The sequence below is a fragment of the Triturus cristatus genome, chromosome 6, assembly GCF_964204655.1.
Source record: "Triturus cristatus chromosome 6, aTriCri1.1, whole genome shotgun sequence".
NCBI lineage: Eukaryota > Metazoa > Chordata > Amphibia > Caudata > Salamandridae > Triturus > Triturus cristatus.
The window spans coordinates 1,872,878,300-1,872,901,152 of NC_140589.1; positions in this window are offsets into that span (position 1 = coordinate 1,872,878,300).

The following is a 22,853-nucleotide window of genomic DNA, read 5'->3' on the forward strand; positions in this document are numbered from 1 at the left end:
TTGGACAATATGGCTTCTCAGAATTTCGAGCATACACTTAAGGAGTTCATTTTGGATAGTTTTAGAGGTGCCCTTAAAGACTGTAGCAGTTGCTAAATGTACTTCCATTTCTTTGTCTATGCTTGCTATTAAATCCACAAGGCCTTTGAATATTCCTGGATTTGTGGAATCTTCTGATTCATCATGGCCTCGCAATGCCAGTTCGAAAGCACCACAGAAACGAATGCAATCAATTAATTTTGATAGTATGTGCCTATTCCTATCAACTGTTTCATTGTGTTTCTGTATTGTTTGGCGGTATGCACTGCTTATGTGCTGCTCAATCGGTGTGTCTCCCAACATTCCCAGTCTTGTTACGTTTTCCATATGCTTTTTTGTGTGTGCATGCTTCTTGATTTTTTCAGACAGATGCTTCAAGTCTATCACTCCTTCTCTTCTCCAAGGAAAATCACCAGTAAACAGCAAGCAGGGGAAGCAGAACAGTTTGTTTCTTGTCGGACACCCTGTAAGCCATTCAGCTTTTGTGTACCAGGTGTTTGAGAATGTACGTGTGTAAGATTTTCCTCTGTCCTGGGTAACTTGTTGTAGTTGTAGGTCTGGCCGATCAGGTCCTAATCTCTTTATCTGTAGTTTGTCTTCTAGTTGCCGTGCATGGAATGACCGTGTAATTAATTGTTCTACCGTATTCATCATGTCGATGTTGTCCTTACCAATATGAAAGAAGCCTGTCAATAGTCAAAGTACAACTTATAAGATTTGGTGCATTAATTGCAAATTACAGTATAAATACATCTACCTTGTGCATTTTCGCAATAGATCTCCAATCCAACAGCTCCCCTTTGCGCAACAGGACTGCTAAAAATACAGCCTTACTGCTGCTCGCTGCCTCTGTGTGCCATAGCGGTTGCTGAAGGCACTGAAACAGACACTGTTTGAGGGCCTTGAAGAAGGCAAGGAATAGATTGTGCCTTTCACAACCGTTATAGCCCAAACCACAGGGCTAAGGCTCAGTATTAGTAAATTCCATCCACTGAGGGAGGGTACAATGTACAGAATGTGCACCCACCCCAACCACCATGTAGAGTGACCAGAAACATAGCCCTAACTCCAATCTAAATAAAAATATCATCAGTTTCCTTACCTTTAACACTGGTGTTTGCTGGGTCGTAGCTGGGATGAAAGAGCAGCAAAGGAGGTTGGGGCCTCTTGTTCTTTGTCCAAAAATTAGGTAAAGGTTCCAGTTGCAACTTGTCAGGCTTTACCAGGTGCTGAAAATAAAAATATAACAATTTATTTTTGAAAGATTAGGGTAATCAAACAAAGACTGTGGGAAAAAAACATAACGCTACAATTTTTACCTTGCAGTTTGCATGCAGCTTAGATGACAGTTCATAGCTCACTGTTGTATGTTAGGATTTTTACTTACAAACTTCAATTAACAAAATGATCTCTCTGACAAATGCAGTGACTCACTGACCTCATGTGCATTTTGTGACCTGCATCAGGTACATGAACTCCCCTGAAGCCTAATGCTAACACTGGGGGTTTCCAGCTCAGAGGGGAATAAACAGACTGAAAAGGTCAGTGACAGTGATGATGGGCCAGTGCAGCAGTGGGAAAGTGTCTGCTGTGCGGGAAGAATTAGAAACAATTGGGGCTAATACCCCAATAGTAGGCCCATTTTTAAATATTTCGTCTGCCTTGCAAAGGTGGTCGAGCATTTAAAAAACATGATGTTGGTGGGGCAGCTTTCTTTAAAAATCCGCCCACCTCTATGTGTACAGCACAGCACTTACTATCAAAAGAGTGGCTGGTGGTTCTTGAGCATCGGCATGATGTTAGGCATGTTTTCAGGTTTAAAGGAATGTGGCTGAGTCAATGGAGGCATTGAGGATTTGCGTTAGTGCTTCGTTTATTGGTAGCGTGGTGGGAGGTAGCATACTACCTATTCAGCTCTAAGATTTCATATACCAATCATTCTAAAATCACGACACAGACTATGCCTTAAAAAATCATTCGAATTTTTCAGAAAAGGCTGTATTCATTTGATATAATCTATCCTTTGCTTTACATACACATCGCTATAATGCACTTCGTGTGAAGAGGACGGTGGCCTGCTGGGACCTCGAGCCTGCCTGCTACAGTCAGTCGGGGGTGTGAAGGGATTGTTGGGGGAATCCAATAATCAGTCAGTTTAAAGACGGGTCCTGAAATTAATATGATCTGCGCATTGGTGAATATGAAGTGGGAGCTTATTCCACAAAAGGGGAGCCAGGTAAGAGAAGGATCTGCCTTTCGAGCGAGATTTCTTGATACGTGGAACCGACAGCAGGGCTTTATCACAAGATCTCAAAACTACCAGGATGATTGTGAACAAACTTTACAGAAAGGTAGCTAGGCGCATTGCCCTGCAAAGAGTTGCGAGTCAGAAATGTTTCTTTACTGATTTACTTTTTCGGCTTTTTCATTTAGGAAAATGCTATATAGAAACATTTTCGTTTTGACTTTTGCATATGTCTGGTGATTGCTCATTCGTCATTCCATTGAAATCCTTGTTAAATAAATCCAGAGGTGCCGGCGTGAGTTTAAGGTTTCCCTGAAAGATCAAAAACAATACACGACATTGAAGCAATGGAAAGCTACAGGCAGCTTTAATGAAACTATATGTGGACCGTCAGTGCTTGGGGGTGGCCATGATATGTGATAAGCTCATAAAATATACACAATTCTGTCTGCCAGAGACCAAAGAAAAGGCAGGCTGACCGTCTTCAATGCACCCCCAGCTATGCAATTGTCATCGGGGTGCGGCAGGCCACCTCCAAAGATGTTTAAATTCCAGTTCTGTTCCACCAGTTGTGGGATAGACACGGACAGAAAAGACCAACCGAATTAGCCACTCGACAGGCAGTGGTGACAGCCGAAGCAGCCGGAGGCCATGAACGTAAGGTTTTGTTGGGCAGAGCTGAAGTGCCCCTCATTGGTGAGCAACAGGCGAGGTGACAACAGGCGAGGTGACCACCTGCGAGGTGACCACCTGCGAGGTGACAACAGGCGAGGTGACAACCTGCGAGGTGACAACAGGCGAGGTGACAACAGGCGAGGTGACAACAGGCGAGGTGACAACAGGCGAGGTGTTAAACCCGCGCCATACTGTAGCGCCTCCTTATAGAAGGGAATTGACCCCTTCAAGGCTCGGTGTTTAGAAAGTTCCACTGGTACCTGAGGTGGCGGCGGGGGCTGTGACACGTGCAGACGGGTTGAGCGCTTGTCTGTGGGAAAGGTTTGAGCGGTAGCGCTATACTTTGCATACTGTGCTGCCTCCTCCCTTCACCGCCCCTGTAAACAGTAGATGAGAGGATCAGGGCAAATGCACAGGCACGCTTAGAAAAATAACCCACGCTCCCGTTTTAACCAGGCACGGAGGCATCTGAAAACCGGCACTGGCAAAGGCAATAGGTCCAGTACTGGCCGCCACCTTTGTATTTGCTAATGCGTGTTTTGTATTGGCATGGTTTTTTTTGCAAGACGCTTAACATTGTTGGGGTACCTGCCAGGCACTCGTCAAACAAATTGGCTAAAAGTAAAAATCTTTTTGGTCTCTAAAAATCCACATTACCATCGGAGAGGAAGTAACCTAACATCTAGAGATAGGCATTGCCCCGCGCTGTGTATGATGGAAGAAATATGTGAATGAGACAGTAATAGACCAATGGATGAAGAGGGCTCGATGAAATCCCCGATAATGAGTATATACGTCAGACCTAAAATAATGCGAGCGTGCGCGGTAGTAGTGGCCAGTGGCCCTACAAAAATATATAATAAAGGCAGTATTTGTCGGTACTAGGGAGGCAGAGGTGGTATTCATTTTTTATATAAAATAAATGTATTGACGGCGCTCTGTCGGGATTCGTTCTGAGCGGTGTCGGGAGACGAAAACACGCGTATTTTTGTTCTTAAAAAACTAAGCCTTTTTCTTCTCTGCTTTCCCCGTTGTTCATATTTTTCATCTTTCTCTTCCACCTACTTTCCCTCTATTGTGATCGTCTCTCCTTGTTCGGAGCCCAAAGTCTGACAATTACCAAAGTACGAAACTTACAGTGAGGCCAATAGACGAATCCCCGGAAAGGACAGCCCTCTCTTCGTTACTAGTCTTCGGACAGAGGAGTGTGGTAAAACATACAGGTTCACTAATCACTATTTCATCTTACCTTTCTGCCAGGCCCGCCACCGCCAGATGGTGAATAACGAACGTAACGTCGACGACTGCGACAGTGCGACTCGTGACTGACTCGACTCCGTGTCCGTGAGTGACTCCAGTCATGTGGCAGCACTGGCGCGAGGCAGGGACGAGCGACACGTGCCAACTGCCGAGGAGTCAGCGAGCGTATCAGCGTACGCCTCGGGAAATCAGGCCAATCATACAAGTGCGGCCACCACCCACGCGCGGCACCCTGCAGGCTGCGCGCCGTGCGCGGTGTCTTAGCCAATCATGGCGCTGCATCAGCAGCGCACTTCAACAGGGTTGGGCAAAGAGCAGGGTTACTCCCTGCCCATAATGAGACCCGGGGGCTGCGGTCCCTCGCCTCGCCACACCCACACTGCCTCAGAATGAGTCGCTAGGGGAGGAGGGGGGAGGAGGGAAGGTCAAGGTATTGTGTGCGTGTGCGCATGTTCGGGCCAGTCATGACTAGCCCAAAAATTGACATGCGCACACTGCTGCTGCTGCCTGCTGCACTACTCGCGCTGACAGCCCCGCCCCCAGTGCCGTCCACATTGAGTCGGGCATATCCCGATTCCCGGAGTGCGTGCGGCGCCGTGCGCGAGTCAGTGGCAGGCTCAGCACAGTGCGTGCGATCGAAATTCCAAATATGCATGAATGATGACTTGTGCTTAGTGGGGCAACGCCCCAACGCCCCCAATGGACGGACCGCCACTGGGAGCACCTCTTGCTTGATACTCCTTTCTCCAAAAGAAATCCACAACTTCTCCAAGAGGAGGATTCGTTTTATTGCAGATGAAAGACATCATAGCTTCAAATCTATGATTGAAATATCTGCACACATTAACAGGATCCAAAGAGCACAATTCTCCAGGTGTCTTGTATTCAATATTTTTTATATTGGAATTTGCCTCTCGAAGAAATTAATCATCCCAAGCATACTCAGCACAGCTTAGTGTAACAAACCATATAAAGGTTTAAAGTTCCGTAGCATACATTTCAGTTCTCCATGACGACGGTACCAATATTCATTAGTCCCACGCTGACATGCCATCAGATTAATCAACTGAGATTCTAAATGATCATCTCTCTGATGCACTTTATCCATAAAATCCTTTGCAGTTACATTTTGCAGATGCATTCCAGTTTATAAAACGTGATTTACTGCATATGAAAGTCCAGACAAGTCACTTTCAAACAGAAGATGAAACATATAAGGGATACATTGTCAAAATCTTGGATCATATGCATATAATCTTGTTGTCCAATATTCAGATGCAGGAATCTGCACAGGACGTTCATCATATCGTCCACCTTTTCCTGTTGGAAACAACTGCAGGAAACAACGAGCTTCCAAGCTCTCTTCCCATACACTCATGAGACTTCCTCTTGCTTTTTTCATTTGGAACAACTCAATCGTATTTCCCATCACTTCTTTGGAATGAAGTGGATGTACACTGTAATGTTCATAGATTTCTTCACATCTGGACATGTCCACTTTTTCAATTTGTCCACTTAATGTTTCAGTATCTTCTGCTAAATCTATTTCTTCTTCTCCTACAAACACATTTCTATAGTACTCATTATTATTTTTCATATACAATGTTGCCTTTTGCACTTTTCTAACATCCACTAACTCTTGCCAGATTTTCTCATTCTTAGTAGGAACACCATTAAGTAGAATGACTAGTGGTTCATTTTCTACACGGTCTACACCAATAGTTTCAATGTTTTTCTTTAAATCTAACGGTAAATACACAACTCTTCCTTTCAATCCTCTTTGTAAGTCTGATAGAGGCAATTTACCTGTTTTAGGCTCCATACAAACAATAGCCTGAAACGGGTGCACACTTTGAATAGGAATAGACTCATAGGTATTTAAATCTATCAGCTCTGGAGGAATAGCAACCAACTCTAGATTATTATGAACATCTCTAGCAGGCATTTTATTCTCAACTAATTTGTTATAACAATATTAGTGAATATGCTGCTCAGATCCCAAATCAAAACAATCCTCTACCAACAAATAAGTTGCAAATTCCTTCCACTTATCATTATTTTCTGTTTCACTTTTTAAATACAGATTGACACTCCTAGTCTGATTTTTATAGTGAGTTTGCCGACAACAAACACAAGAAACATTTGGTCTTTCACCTGAAATCACCTTAAACTTTGTGATTTGATCTCAAAATTTTTTTGTAATCATGGGTTCTACATTGTCTTCAACATTTTGTTCTATTAATGTGTCAGTTTCTGCACTCTCTTGCTAAGGACCAAAGTAACAAACCTCAATATCATCACATCTGATACTGACCCACACAAAAGAGCACTGTTCAACTCATTTAACTTTAGTGCTGGACTTTTTGCATAATACAATCTTCTCACTAACTTCCGCATTTGAGTATGATGTACTGCCAACATCCTGAAATGGTGAAAAACACTTTGACAAACTTTCCTAGAATGAAAAGCCAGAGAATGACCTTGCAAACCAGTATTTTTTCTCACTCTGCAAGGGTCTAGTCCTTGCAACACCTTAATATTTTGTTTAACACTTTTTTTACTATATGCTCGTAAGAACCTGCATAATTTATCAATAGATTCTTGTCGTAGACTACAAATACTACTGCAATCCCAAGTGTACACAGGGTCTTTAGGACGTCTCCCTAGAACTTCATCAGCTATCACTTCTTCTGCATTTCTTTCAACCATTTTCTCTTTGTCAATTGGACAACCATTTCTAACCTCATAACCTCGACCACTGGTGTCAACTGCATGCAATACATTATTGCTCTGTAAATAACTCTCTTCATCAAAGAAAGGCTCTGAATTTGAACTGTGTTTCCATTCACCCAAAAAAAACATCACAAAAATTAATTACTCTTTTCCTCCTACGTTTGGCCTTCATTAAATGGATTGGTTTATCTAGTGATTGAATTCTGTTTAATACTAAAATGAATAGTTTCCTTTTTACTTCAAAAGCCTTTTCAACAATGGTTTCAATATTCTTCTTCTTTTTTTAAAATAGCTCTCTTTTTATATTTCTTTCATCAAAATATGTACTACTCTCTTATATAATAATTTTTTGCGTATTTATTTATACTGATTCTGTTTTCCTTTACCATACTTCTTCTCCTTTGACTGTCCATTTGCTTTTTTGCTTTTCCTATTATTTTGAATATTTTTTCTAGTTGAGTCATTCTCAGAGGTTTCAGTATTCTGTACATTCTGTCTGGTCCTGCAAATATTTTTAATAAATTGCTTTGTGATCTTACCAGAAGATTTTTTATTTTTAGCCACATTATGTTGTTCATTCAATACTTGTGGTTGATTTTTCTATAAGTAGCTGTCCTTTTTCTGTTCTTTTCTTTTTCTTACTTTGTCCGGCATGATTTATCTATTTTAATGGTAATAAACAGTATCTGTAAAAATTAATCCCAAATAAATATTATATTAATATCTTTATAAATTATACGTTTCTATTACTGTACAAACACATTTTATATAAATACTGACTAAGAAATTATAGGCCTGACGCACAAGTGTGACGGTGGTTAGACCACTACATGCATAGTACATACTACTTTGAAGCAGTTAATGCCCTAAAGCCTGCCTCACTGAAAGAGTACATGCTTACTGACTGAATGATTACAGTACAATAAGGAGAGACACTGGGTGAATTCACAGTTGTTTGAGTTTTACTTTACTGAATAGATTACTACATGGTACTGAAAGACTCACTATGGGTTTGCAACAGCAGTCACAGTGTGTTTGCTGGGGTGTATGCATAGTGACTGTGGAAATGTAGGCCTGAAGCACAAGTGTGAAACTGGTTTGACCACTACATGCATAGTGGATAGTTATTTCAAGCAGTCCTTGTGAAAAGGCATGCTTCGCTGCATGAGTACCTGGGTACTGACTGAAACATTAGAGTAATGCAAGGAGAGTGCCTGAATGAATCTTTTAAGGGTTTGGGTTTTTACGCAGTGAATAGATTAGTACATGGTGCTGGATGAGTCACTGAAGGTGTGCAAGGGGAGTGTTAGGGTGTTTATTGGAGTTTATAGATACTGACTGGTCAATTGAAGGTTTGAAAGACAATTGTGTAGCTGGTTAGAGGCCTGCATGCATAGTGAATAGACGTTTGAAGTACTCCATGTTCTAAGGCCAGGTTCACTACATAAGTACCTGGGTACTGACTGAATCATTAGAGTACTACAAGGAGAGTGTCTCGCTGAATTTATAAGTGGTTGGGTTTTGGTGTAGTCAATGGATTAGTACATGATGTTGAATGGGTCACTGGAGGAGTGTAAGCGGACTGACAGGGTGTTTGCGGGAACTGTATGAATACTGACTGGGGTATTGAAGGTCTGAAAGACAAGTGTGTAGGTGGCTAGAGGCCTGCATACATAGTGCGTAGGCGTTTGATGCAGTGCATGTACTAAAGCTGGGTTCACTATATAAGTACCTCAGTACTGACTCAATCATTAGAGTACTTCAAGGAAAGTGACTGGGTAAATTTATTACTGGTTGGGTTTTGGTGCAGTGAATGGATTAGTACATAGTGCTGAATGGGCCACTGGAAAAGTGTAAGGGGAGTGACACGATGTTTGTGGGAACTGTATGAATACTAACTGGGGTATTGAAGGTGTGAAAAACAAGTGTGTAGGTGGTTAGAGGCCTGCATGCATAGTGGATAGGCGTTTGAATCAATCCATGTGCTAAGGCCTGCCTCACTCCATTAGTACTTGGATAGTAACTGAATGTTTAGAGTATTGCAAGGAGAGTGCCTGGGTGAGTTTAAAAGTGTTTGTTTTTTTGGTGCAGTAAATGGATTAGTACATGGTGCTGAATAAATCAGTGGAATAGTGTAAGGGGAGTGACATTGTGTTTGCAGGAACTGTATGAATACTGACTAGGGTATTGGAGGTGTGAAAGACACATGTGTAGGTGGTTAGAGGCCTGCATGCATAGTGGATAGACGTTTGAAACAGTCCATAAGCTAAGGCCTGGCTCAGTGTATGAGTACTTGGGTACTGACTAAATGATTAGAGTTTTTTAAGCACTTTTATGTATGCAAAGACATAAAGTACCCAACACCTTCTCTCTAAATGGTTCCTAAATGCATACAGACTCTCAGTGTGATTCTAGACAACAAACACTATCCCATGCAGATTACCAAATCACATTTTCTTTTCCGGAATTGGTAAACAGAGTACACACAATCCACATATTTTACTACTGCAAATAATTATAGAATCCTGACTCTTTTACAAATACCTAACCAATGACTGGTTTCTTATTCTACCAAAGTATGAGAACAGGATAGGTTTTTAACCAGTTATGTGTCTGCAAACACATAAAATACCCAAATCCTTCTCTTAGTACAGTTTCTAAATGCACACAGACTCACAGTGTGATTCTAGAAAACAAACAATATCCCTTGGATTTTACAAAAACGCATTTACCATTCTTGAAGAAGTAATGTGAGTGCACACATTCCACATATTTTACGACTGCTAATTAGTGTATAAACCTGACTCATTTTACAAACACATAAACAATAAATGGATTCTATTTCTACCAAAATGTAACAACAGGATAGGTTTTTAAGCACCTATGTGTCTGCAAAAACATGAAACCCCCAAATGCTTCTCTCACATGACCTAGGCACTTTGACTGGGGTAAGTCTGGAAATGCTTATCAAGGACACCTTGTCTATTCTAACATATGCCAAAGGCAGAAATGGAACTGGCCCAATCATTTTTGTCCACAGATTGAGAAAGCTAGGAAACATGTGAATACATCTGTTTCTGCTTTTCCCCGAGACTATAGGCTGGGGTCCACTTACAATAACAATCTGCGTTTTCATATGCAAGAGATCTATAGGAGAGATGGTGTTCACTTTACTGATGAAGGAAACAGAGTCTTTCTCAACAACTTTAGACTCTGTATAGGTACTTACTTATAAGTACCAAAAACTCTCAATGAACACAACAGCTCTTTTTTGGGCCACTCAAGAACAAACCACATAAGCTTGATGTTTATCTTTAAAAAAATTACTGTTTTTTTGCTTTGAGTCGCGCACCCAACGCGTTAGGAACCGCGCACCCTACACAAGAGAAATCGTGCACCCAACACGATAGGATGCGTGACTCCTAATTTTACCATAAAAAAAAAATAGCCTGTATCACTAAATTTTATTATCCCCGGGGACCCCATCCCCCGGGGCTTATAAAAAATGTTAGGGGCCGTGGGAGGAGCCCCAACGCCCCCACGGTCCCAGCCGGCTACCCGCGTCCTTTGGGTGCCGGCATTGCTTTTCCACATGGGGAGCTGCTCACATGCAGCTCCCCGTGTGGAAAAGCAATATGGTTTGGATTTTGAAAGAGAGAGCAGGTTTCCCTGCTCTCTCTTTCAAAATCCAAACGAAGTTTGCTATGGGAGGGTGGGAGACTCCTGTCCTCTCATAGCAAACAACAGTGTCCTGGGTGTGGGCACCCCAGGACACTGCAGGAGCCGGCCCTGGGGGGTGGCGGTCCCCAGGGCCCTCTGGTGCTCCAGGAGGGGGGCCACGCAACCCCCCTCCCTCAATAAATAAAGCCCCGGAGGGTGGTGGTCCCTGGGGCTTGGGGGGACTGTTCAGCCCTCCCACCCATTTATATTCTAGCCCCGGGGGGTAGCAGTCTCCGGGGCTGGGGGGCCCCCCTGGACCCCACAATAAATGCTACGGTGTTTGGCCCCCCCGGGGGCTAATTATTAAGGAAGCGCGGAAGACCGCGCTTTTTTTAAAAACATTTTTTTTACACGGCCGGATCCGCACACCCAGCACGCATTTTGCCGTTTCAAAGAGTATTTCTACCCTGCCCCCTCTATATGTTTTACACACTTATTCCCCTTACTTCTTCAGCCTCGCTTCTACCGAGGCACAAAATGGCTGCCAACAGTACCTGGTTTTGAATGTTGACAACCACTTGACAGCCCATTAGCATTCAGTGCGTGATCGCAAGGGTGCGCGCACGGTGCGCAGGGGGTGCGAACAGGGTGCGCATAGGGTGCGCGAATCCGCCGAGGCCATAGATATATATGTACTTTTAATTGTAATTTTCTCAGGAACTACTCAACAGATTAACACCATTTAAGCAAAAGGCACGAGTCTGAACTGAGGACTACCACTTTGCCAAATCTGGTGTAATTCCGTTCAGCAGTTCGGGCTGCAGCTGCGGCTAAAGGTCCTATGGGAAAATGCATGGGGAAAACGCGTTTTGGGACCCCCCTTTTTTCTCGGCACCAGCTTGACGAATCACCCCGAGACTTTCAGGATAGGAGCGGACCGTAGCTGGCCAAAAGTTTGGAAACTTTCGCGAAGATTCGTCAACCGGCACCAGACTTATTGGGAATAGAATGTTGCAGATTTCCTATGGAAAATAAATAAATCCTAACCATAAGTACCTCCTGGCGATCGCCAGTAGGTTATATATATATATATATATATATATATATATATATATATATATATATATATATATATATATATATATATATATATATATATATATATATATATATATATATATATATATATATATATATATATATGGTTTCCAAAGTCCTTCAGAATGCCCAATGCCCAATGATGCAAGCAGCAGGAACAGACCACTCCGTGGCTATCAGGTAAAGTGCTTTATTTTTCGTACAACAGCATGACGCGTTTCGACCGGAGAACCGGTCTTGATCACATATATATATATATATATATATATATATATATATTACCTCCTGGCAGTCGCCAGGAGGTAGTTATAGTTAGGACCTATTTTCCATTGGAAATCCGCAACATTCTATTTGGAATAACGTTGGCGCAGATTGACGAATCTTCGCGCAATTTTCCAAACTTTTGGCCAGCTCCGATCACGGTGATTCGTCAAGCGGGGGCAGAGAAAAAAGGGGGTCCCAAAACACGTTTTCCCCATGCATTTTCCCATAGGACCTGTTGACACAGCTACAGCCCGAACTGCTGAACGGAATTACACCAAATTTGGCACAGAGGTAGTCCTCAGTTCAGACTCGTGCCTTTTGCTTAAATGATGTAAATCCGTTCAGTAGTTCCTGAGAAAATCAAAATCACATATATATCTGGACGGAGCCTAACCACACATCTCATCGTGAGATCTGATTGGCTGTCAGTACTTCATCCAAGAAGTGTTGGCAGCCATCTCGGGACCAATATACATGATAGCACCTCATTAAAAAGCATTGCAGTTAATAGAAGGTTTTAAGACTTTAGTTACATTGTAAATCATTTGTTGATGGTACCATACTAATTTTAGGAATTGTGGTGTGTTCTCAGGTGATTTTACCATGTGAAAAAGCCTTCTGTTGTGATATCATGAATCATGTTTGAGAGAAAACTATTTTCTCATGCTTTTCCCACAGAGGTTTGGAAGGTGATCTATAAGCTAAACTGAGAGCATATTTTCTGTAAATTCACATTATCTTTCTCAGTCATGTGAGAATGAAGTCTGACATTCTCAGTAAAACATGTACATCCAACAAGGGCAGAGACTGTCAGTTGATTCCTTTGTGTTCTACTGCAGCTTCCCAGAGTGTTCTAAAGAACAACTAGAGCGCTAACAGTCCTACTTATCACAAACGTATTGCACACCTGAAGCCATCTTGATTGGAATAAAGTGGTAACTCTTAAAACATTTAATTTAAAAAGGAACAAAATGAGGGGGTTCATTTTGCCATAGAAAGCATGAATAGTGCTGCAGAAACAATAACTAGGGCACATTTTGAGTGACTTCTCAAATCATCTTCTATTTCATTAAAAAATTCTGACATGCAGACTGAATCATGCACTTTCAATACCAGCAGCAGACTTCCCTGGTGAGCAGTAGCTTTACTACAGTGATCTAATGAGCAACTAGAGTGCTAACATTCAGAATTTATGGCAAATGTGTGACACATCTGAATGCCTTCTTGATGGAACCAAAGTAAAAAACTGAAAGTATTTCCTACTGAGGAGACTGCAGTAAATGAGGAAATTCTAAATTTGCGAAAATACGTGACAAGAATTTTCAATTCTATTAAGGACAAGGAGGCGAGGATTATGCTTTCTCATTTCTTTATTAGAAATGCTCAGCAGTCAATTAGAAAACTGTAGATAAAGAAGAAAACTACTGTACCCATAAACACCAGGGTATCACGTGACCAACCATAGAGACCATAGTATAAAAGGTCATGTAGAAAGTATCACATCCTCTTTCATTGTTGAGGAAAAACAGTTCAATTAAAACAGGAAGCCCAAGAAAAAACGTTGAACATCAGGGATAGAAAGACCATCAGCAGCAGCAGAAATCCACTTTGAAAAACACAGGACTCGGCGGCAGTAGAACACCGGAAACAGAAGAGCATCGAAAACAGGATAAGCCAGATGGAACAGCAACACCGTTACTTCGGGTCAGAACCTGAAAAGATACATACAGCCGTAATACACATCCAGTATATAGAATGAAGTCATAAACAGGGGGGTAGAGAAATAATGAATTGCACTAAACTTAATGCATATGCAAAAAGCAACAGTATAAATGCATAACATGTGCAGAAAACAATAGCAACGGGTGGGATAATCCTCGCCTCCTTGTCCTTAATAGAATTGAAAATTCTTGTCACGTATGTTTGCAAATTTTGAAGTCTATGTCAAGACAGGAGGCTCCGATTATGCTTGTTCAAAGCTGATCCACCACCACAGAAACAAAATGATCAATTGGTTTGTAATAAAAGGTTTTGAACACTGAATCAGAAGAGCAATCTGCGGCCTTCATGATGTCAAATAAAGTAACACCCATCGAGAATGCCTTAGAAGCCATAGCCCCACGTGCCGAATGAGCACCAAAAATGGAAACATCAATGCCAGCTTCAGACATGAGCCATCTAAGCCAGCGAGCCAATGTAGCTGGGGTAACAGGGCGAAAAGGCTTCTGCAAAGCAATCAACAGTTGACCATGCATATCTGAACGTAAAGGAGCAGTACATACCTCATAATCCTTGACGCATTGAACAACGCAAAGGTTGGGATGATTAGGAAAGGAAAGGAACGGTAGGTAATCGAGGAAGTATTCGTTTTGGTACGTTTAGAAAGACGAAATGTGATGCCCTCAGGTGTAAAACTACGACCTGCCAAGTCCAAAGCACGAACATCAGACACCCGTTTGCAAGAAACAAGGCATAACAACATGGGCAGTTTGGCTGACAGTTGTTTACGGCAGTGTTTTTCAACCTTTTTTGGGCAAAGGCACACTTGTTTCATGAAAAAAATCACGAGGCACACCACCATTAGAAAATGTTAAAAAATGTAACTCTGTGCCTATATTGACTATATATAAAGTAATTCTCTTGAATAGGAATCAAATAAACACAAAGAAAGCATTTTATAATTACTTTATTATGAAATAGTAAGTAAACAGAAATATAAAAAATTATAAAATACTTTATTGATCAGTGCGCAACCTGGGCCTGTTTGGCTGAACACAAAGCTGATATTCTGGCTGGAATCGAAGAAAGACACACGTAGCTCTTCGTCAACAGCTCTCAGTCTCTCTCTGTATTTAGTTTTTATAGCAATCATGCTTGAAAAGCTCATGTCACACAGATATGTAGTGGAAAATGGGAGCAATGTCAAAATAGCTTTGTTTGCCAGAAGGGGTACTCCTTGGCAGTATCCAACCAAAAACTGTCCAAAGGTAGATCAGCAAATCTTAGCTTGAAACCACGATTTTGTCTCAGTTCAGTTAGTTCCTCCTGCTCCTGTAAAGTCATGTCCTTTCCACCAACTGATGCGGAGCTATAAGGGTCCCTAACCCAGTCAAGGCATTCAGTGGAGACTGAAGAGAAATAAAATGACAACTTCTCCTCGAGAGTTTTTAAATGTTTAACTATTATCTCACACAGTGCAGCAGTGTGAACACCTTGCCATTGCTTGGTGAGTGTGAACTTTTCAAGATTGCCACTTTCCACGTGTTGATGCCAGAGTTGCACCTTTGAACGGAATCCATTTATTTTATCTGTACTTGTAAGCAGGTTTTCATTTCGGCCTTGCATTCGTGTGTTCAGTTCATTCAGATGATGAAATATATCTGCCAGGTATGCCAGCCTTGCACACCACTCATCACTTGCAAGCAGCTTTGCGTAATCTGACCTCTCATTTGTCAGAAACACTTTAAGTTCCTCCCGCAGCTCATACACACGAACCAAGACCTTGCCACGCGACAACCACCGGACCTCCGTATGAAACAGCAAGGTTTTATGCTTCGCTCCCATCTCCTCACACAAAGCTGCAAATATGCGACTTTTCAGGGGTCGTGACGTTACAAGGTTTACCATGCGCACAACATCATCCAACACATGAACTAGGTCTGCTGGTAAAGTCTTGGCTACGAGGGCCTCACGGTGTAAAAAACAATGCGTAACAATCACATCTGGATTTCTTTCCTTCACTCTGCTTACAAAGCCTTTGGTGCGCCCGACCATGGCTGCAGCTCCATCGGTGCAGACACTTGTGCAGTTTTCCCACTTAAGTCCTCCTTGTTCAAGGTATTCTGATGTGACCTGAAAAATTTCTTCTCCTGTTGTTTTTTCTGGCAATGCCTTGCAAAAAAAGAAGTTTTCTCTAATTGCATCACCATCAACAAAACGCACATTGGCCAAGAGTTGAGCATGTCCACTGATATCAGTAGACTCGTCAAGTTACAATGCAAATTTCTCACTGATACGGATCTTTTCCAAAACCACACTTTCGATGTCTGCAGACATGTCATTAATACGTCTGGAAATTGTGTTGTCTGAGAGAGGGACTTTGGCTATTTCCTTAGCTGCTTCAGGTCCGAGCATCTCCTCTACAATAGCTTTGCAGGCGGGAAGTATTAATGTCTCTGCCACAGTGTGCGACTTTTTTGACTTGGCTATAAGTTCAGCAACTTAATAGCTAGCTTTAAGAGCTCTTTCATTTACCTTTTTGGTTTTTCTCATGAAAGTTGCCTGTTTCTCCGTGTTTTCACGCAGGCGAACAAAATAGTCCGCATTCTTGTTTTGAAGTGAAGGGTGTTTCGTTTGGAGATGGCGTTTAAGTTTGCTTGGGACCATAGCACTGTTAGCTAGCTTTTCACCACACACCACGCACAGTGGAGTTGGTTTGTTTGCATCTCCGGTGAAAGTAAATCCAAATGAAATATAGCTTTCGCTATATTGCCTTATGCCAGAGAATTTGCTTGAGCTAACCATCTTTGCTTTCTTTTGATCCCCACTCATACTTGGGCTCTCATCTGGCTCCAAATTTTGTTCAGAGTCCAGTTCTTTCCTTTTCAAAAACGTGTCCATCACTGCAGTATCTCACTGTCACTCAGTACTTACTGCGCTTGTCTCCTCCAGATAGCCGCTGTCCGTCACACTCAGCACTCTTCTGCGCATGTCTCCATCCAGATCCATCAGTCAGCGCTCTTCTGCTCTTCTGCTCATGTTTCCTCCAAATCCAGATTCATTGGCGCTCTTCTGCTCATCGGCGATCTACTGCGATGTCTCCTCCTGTCCTCCTCCTGTTAGTGTAACAGTGACACCGGAGCTATTTATAGTCCTTAACATCAGTGGTGGGATTAAAAAATTTTAGTAACCAGTTCCGACATTCAAGCATGGTTTAATATTTTTTTCTTTAATGGCAAACAAAATCGTTGCGGACCGTTCTCTGCTCAGCGGGGATCGATCCGCTGATCCCCGCTGAGCCGGCGGATGACAGCTCCGTCTCCGCACTGTGTGCGGAGAGGGAGATGTCAGAGCCCCACTGCTCTCTATGGGGAATCGGATGAGAGCGGACCGCCTGTCCGCTCTCATCCGATCCCATCCGATCTGATCCCCACCCAGGACGGATGGAAAATAGGCACAGGTGATGGAATAAGCATGGCACAGATGGTATACTAACTATACTATAGGCATGGCACAGATGGTGCTATAGGCATGAGGAGGAGAAGGACTGACAGGAGGACTCACTTACCGGGCTGCTGCTGCACAGGGCTGGACTCACTCGTCTCTCTTCCGAGACACGACCGTGACCGACTGGTTCCAGATGACCTCCTCACCTCACGCTGCACCTGCGGCCTGGTCTGGATCCGGATGCGGTCTCTCTGCAGTGCAGCCTCCCGCCGAGTCCTGGTCTCCGTCCGTCTCCTCCTGCTCCGGTCCTCCTGGTGACTCGAGTCGCAACGTCTTTTTCTCTCCGCTGCTGCGCACACTGTGCTCGGGCGGGAAGGAAGTCGGAAGATGATGTCCTACTGTGATAGGTCCAGGCTGGAGTCTGGACCAATCACAGCCCGGACATCAGAAAAGTGGAGGGTGTCCCCCTGAGGAGCGCCAATCAGCGCCCCTGCTGGCCGAGGGTGGGGTCAAAAACCCCACCCTCCCCCATACCCAGGACACAGTCCGGCGCCCGCCGCCCTAGTGGGCAAAAATTGGACATTTTTTTTTTTTTAAATCTTTCGAATTTTTCAATTTTTCCCACGGCACACCAGGCACAGTGGTTGAAAAACACTGGTTTACGGGAATGCAAAGAATTGGAAGGCCAGGCTTCCAAGAACCTCAAAACAATGGATACATCCCATAAAGAAACGTACTTAGGACATGGGGGTGTCGCCAGACGAATACCCTTAAGCAATTTGGTAATCAAAGGATGCTCACCCGCGGGTTTACCATCAATAGGAACGTGGCCTGCCGAAATGGCGGAACGGAAATTATTAACCGTCCGATAAGCCAAACCGGAGGAAGCAAGAGACACTAAAAAATTAATGATCAGAGATACATCCGCCGCAGCGGGATCAGTCTCCCGTTGAACACACCAAGCACACCATCGTTTCCAGGAGCCTGAGTAGCGTTTATGAGTGTTGGGTGCCCCAGATCCTCTGATAAACTTGAAAGCGTCTCGCAAATTCCAGTCCGCAATCTGATTGTTGCGACCGGGAAGGTATTCAGCAATAACAGTGATCTTCTTTTGCAGACAAAAATGCCAAAAGTCTTTGGCAATCTCTGCTAAAATCCTGGATTTCGTGCCGCCCAACTTGTTGACATAACGAACCGCTGACACATTGTCCATGCGGAGAAGAATGCAACAGTTGCATCGAAGGGGAGTGAAACAACGGATCGCAAAGGACCCCGCGAGGAGTTCCAGGCAATTTATGTGGAGAGTCAACTCGTGAGGAGACCACCGACCCCCCGTCGATAGTGGACCGCACCGGGCTCCCCTACCCCACAGGCTGGCATCGGATTCTATCACCATCTCCGGAGAAGAGCCAAACAGGGCTCGCTCATTCCAGGCTTCCATGTGGTCCAACCACCATTGCATCTCCCACCTCGCTTCCTCTGAGAGAGGAATTTGATCGGAATAGCGAAGGCCGTTCTGGAGATCACGGATCTTCAAACGTTGAAGCGCCCTGTAATGCAGAGGGCCCGGGAAAATCGCCTTAATCGAAGACACCAATAGTCCGACGACATGTGCTATAGATCTCAACGATACAGTCTGTTTGGAGATAACCGAAGCCAACTCCCTCTTGATGTAACGAATCTTCTGATTGGGTAAGAGAAGCTGACAGGTCAGAGAATTGACCTGGAAACCCAGAAAATCTATCACTTGTGATGGGGTGAAAACAGATTTCTGAGGATTCACCAGAAATCCCAGAGATTGTAACAGGTCGATCGACCAATCCAGACGTGAAATCAACTTGCGGGGACAATCTGCCATGATCAGAATGTCGTCCAAGTATACAATCATGCGAATACCCCGATCACGCAAGCATTCCACGACGGGCCTCAGAAGCTTCATGAAGCACCAAGGAGCTGACGAGAGGCCGAACGGGAGAACTTTGTATTCAAACCAGTTCCCCTGCCATTGGAACTGAAGAAACCGACGATGGAGGCTGAAGATTGGAATCGACAAATACGCATCTTTGAGATCTAGGCGAACCATCCAATCCCCTTCCCGGAGAAGATCTCGCAACAGATGGATCCCTTCCATTTTGAAATGGGGATAAACTACCCCTCCATTGAACTCCTTCAGATTGAGAACCAAACGGGATCCACCCCTCGTTTCTGAACCAGAAAAACCGTGCTCACAAAACCTCTTGGATGACGAGTAGTCCGAAGGATCGCCCCTTTTGCGAGAAGGGAGGCTATTTCTGCTGAAATGAACTCCTGATCCTGAAGGGAGAAAAACAACGGGGTTGGAGGGAGGATTTGAGGCTGGGGCTGGTAAAACTCTATCTTGTAACCCTGAACCGTTTCCAGCACCCAAGCATCGTTGGAGATTAGATGCCAATTGTGGAGAAAAAATTGGATCCTGCCCCCCAAAACCACCTCGGAAGCTGGAATTAACCTCACCTGAAATGTTGGAGTCCTGGTGACCTCCTTGGTTTCCACCGAATCGACCTTTCCTATACTGTCCTCTCCCTTTGCGAGAGGGATAGAAATTGGAACGAGTGGTGAATCCGGAGTCCTGACCACCCCCTCTGTGGGACTGGAATCCTCTCTGGGAATTCTGTTGAGAGCCACAGCCGAACGAGCGCCCCCTGTGTCGTCCGGCCTTGGCAAAAACCGGGCGAAACGCTCACCGCAGCAAGGCTTGAGCCTTGTCAAGGCCACTAAAAGTGGCCACAAAGTGCGTAAGCTCCTTCAGGAACGGCTGACCAAATAACTGTCCTTGAGCCAAGGGGCCGGACTCGGAAGATGAGAGCTCCGCCAGCTTAGGATCGAGCTTGAGAAGAATGGAACGGCGCCGCTCACACGAAATTGCGCAGTTGGCATTGCCCAACTGGCAAATAGCCCTCTGGGACCATTCAATGAGCTCATCAGGATCAACAAGGGCTGAAGACTCCTTGGCGAGAACACCAAGATCCAAGATTTTAGTAAGCGGGCCCAACAAGTCCAACAATTTGTCTTGGCAGGAACGCCAGGACCTGTCAAGACCCTTCTTGGGGTCTTTGGCGTACTTTTTGAGATATGTGATCATCGAAGGATCCACTTCTGGAGTTTCGGCCAAATGGTCAGCCAAATCAGGACGTGGACATTCGGATCTCAGGCGGGCCCTGACATCCTTCTCAAATGGTTGGCGAATATGAGCCTGTACATATTCCGCCACTGCGGGGGATGGCAACCAAGAAGAAGAATTTGGATGAACGATATCAGAGGGTTCAAAAGTGAGTATAGGGGGATGTGAGGGAGCGTCCACGAAGTGGTCCTTACGAGCCTTTTTCCGTGGAGGAGGGTCAAGTTCAGACGAAGTGGAGGAATGAGTGTCATCAGCATCTGAATCAGGGAAGGCGGAAACCGAAGGCCCAGCTGTTGCCTTAGGGGTAGACTTGTCAGAAGACAAACTTTTGGCCAATTTCTGGAAATCAGATTTGTGTGGATGCACAGGAGATTTAGAGGATGCACGAGCAGACGGCAACCAGCCCTGTTGTTGAGCATAGAGAGACAAATGACGTTTTAAGGGGTTAATGGCACGAACAAGCGCCTTATTAACCGAATGTTGTACTCCCTGATACAAAGCTTCAACCAAATCGTGCTCCAGAGAGCCAGAGGCATCATCATCATAGCAATAGTCATCCTCATAATAATAATCCTCCACTATGACACAGATGTGCAACAAATTATAATGCCCGTAGAGAGATGACAATAATCAATAATGGCCAAAGGCACAATGCAGGGGGAGTGAACAAACCCCACAGCAAGCCAATAAAGCAGGTAGAAACCTGAACACACTGCAAGAATTAAACGTGGAGGGAGGGCTTGCTGTTCGAGAAAAAACTGTCACTCTAAGCAAAGCCTATGATGGATTGTGCAGCCCAATTGTTATTGTGTTGCAAAAGGGCGTATTTGGGGCGAAATACACAGGCTGTGGGCAATGGGCGCTGAAAACGCGACCTTCTCCTGACGAAAATCGTCCGTTTTAGTCAAAAACATGGCCGCCGCGCATGCGCGGTAACGGCCGCCCGGTATTCATAGAGTGGAGCGCTCGCATGCAGAGTGCGAGCCTCCAAGCCCCTCTCTCCCACTCCACAACCAACAGAGACGCGGGCGCTAAGCGCCCGGCTCAGGGAGGTGACCCTCACGCTCCCCGCAAACGGACCAAAGCGGTGAGCGGAAGGGACGATAAAAGCACTAAGGGAACCATGGAAACCGGGCAAAAAACAGTGCGGTGACGCGCGAATATGAAGCGCCACAGAAGCATCAAAAGGCACAAGTACAATTTCAGAAACAAGGTAACAAAGCAATATCATTAATTATCCAGTAAAGAGAAATTCCACTTAACTGGCTGCGGAGCAGCAAAGAAAGAGGATGTGACCTTTTATACTATGGTCTCTATGGTTGGTCACGTGATACCCTGGTGTTTATGGGTACTGTAGTTTTCTCTTTTATCTACTGTTTTCTAATTGGCTGCTGAGCATTTCTAATAAAGAAATGAAAAAGCATGGAGCCTCCTGTCCTGACATAGAATTAGGAGACTTCATAACAAATAAATCTCCCAAGATGGCCACCAGAGACAAAATAGCCCAAATGTAGCCCAAATATCACCCAGATGTAGCCCAAGTATAGCCCAATGACAAAATGTCCCAGAGTGTTCTAACGAACAACTAGAGCGCTAACAGTCTTACTTATGACAAAAGTATGGCACACCTGAAGCCATCTTGATTGGAATAAAGTGGTAACACTTAAAACATTTAATTTACAAAGGAACAAAATGAGGGGGTTCATTTTGCCATAGAAATTATGATTAGTGCTGCAGAAAGAAAAATTAGGGCACATTTTGACTTCTCAAATCCTCTTCTATTTCATAAAAAAATTCTGACATGCAGACTGAAACATGCACTTTGAATACCAGCAGCAGACTTCCCTGGTGAGCAGTAGCTTTACTACAGTGATCTAATGAGCAACTAGAGTGCTAACATTCAGAATTTATGGTAAATGTGTGACACATCTGAATGCCTTCTAGATGGAACCAAAATAAAAAACTGAAAGTATTTCCTACTGAGGAGACTGCAGTATATTAGGAAATTAGGAAACTTCATAACAAATAAATCTCCCAAGATGGCCACCAGAGACAAAAGAGCCCAAATGTAGCCCAAATATCACCCAGATGTAGCCCACATGTAGCCCAATGACATAAGTGTCCAAAACACTTATTTTTTGTGTATTTGCAGGAAACGTCCAATGTTTTTAAGCTCAAATGGGCTTTATTTGATCTGTCTCCTGTCTACAATCTCCTCTTTTTCAATGCAACTCAAAGGGGAAAATCAATACCCCAGTTTTTTTTCAAAATCTCCCTCTTACCAAGTAAGTTGGGGAATTAATTCCTCTTCAATACTGAGGGTCCCTGAGGGCCAACTAGCCCAACAGGCATCTCCAGTATGCGCCAGGGAGCTGCGCTGCAGACAGGTGTTCTGAGGCCAAGCCCCTTTTTACACCTCTCTGCAACGCAGCTCTGTGGCGCTTACTGGAGGTACCTAGTGGTCTAGTTTGACCCTAGGGACCCTTAGGATTCAAGGGGAGTTAATCTCTCAACTTAGAACAGCCACAGGGCGCGTTTACACAGTGGTGAAGG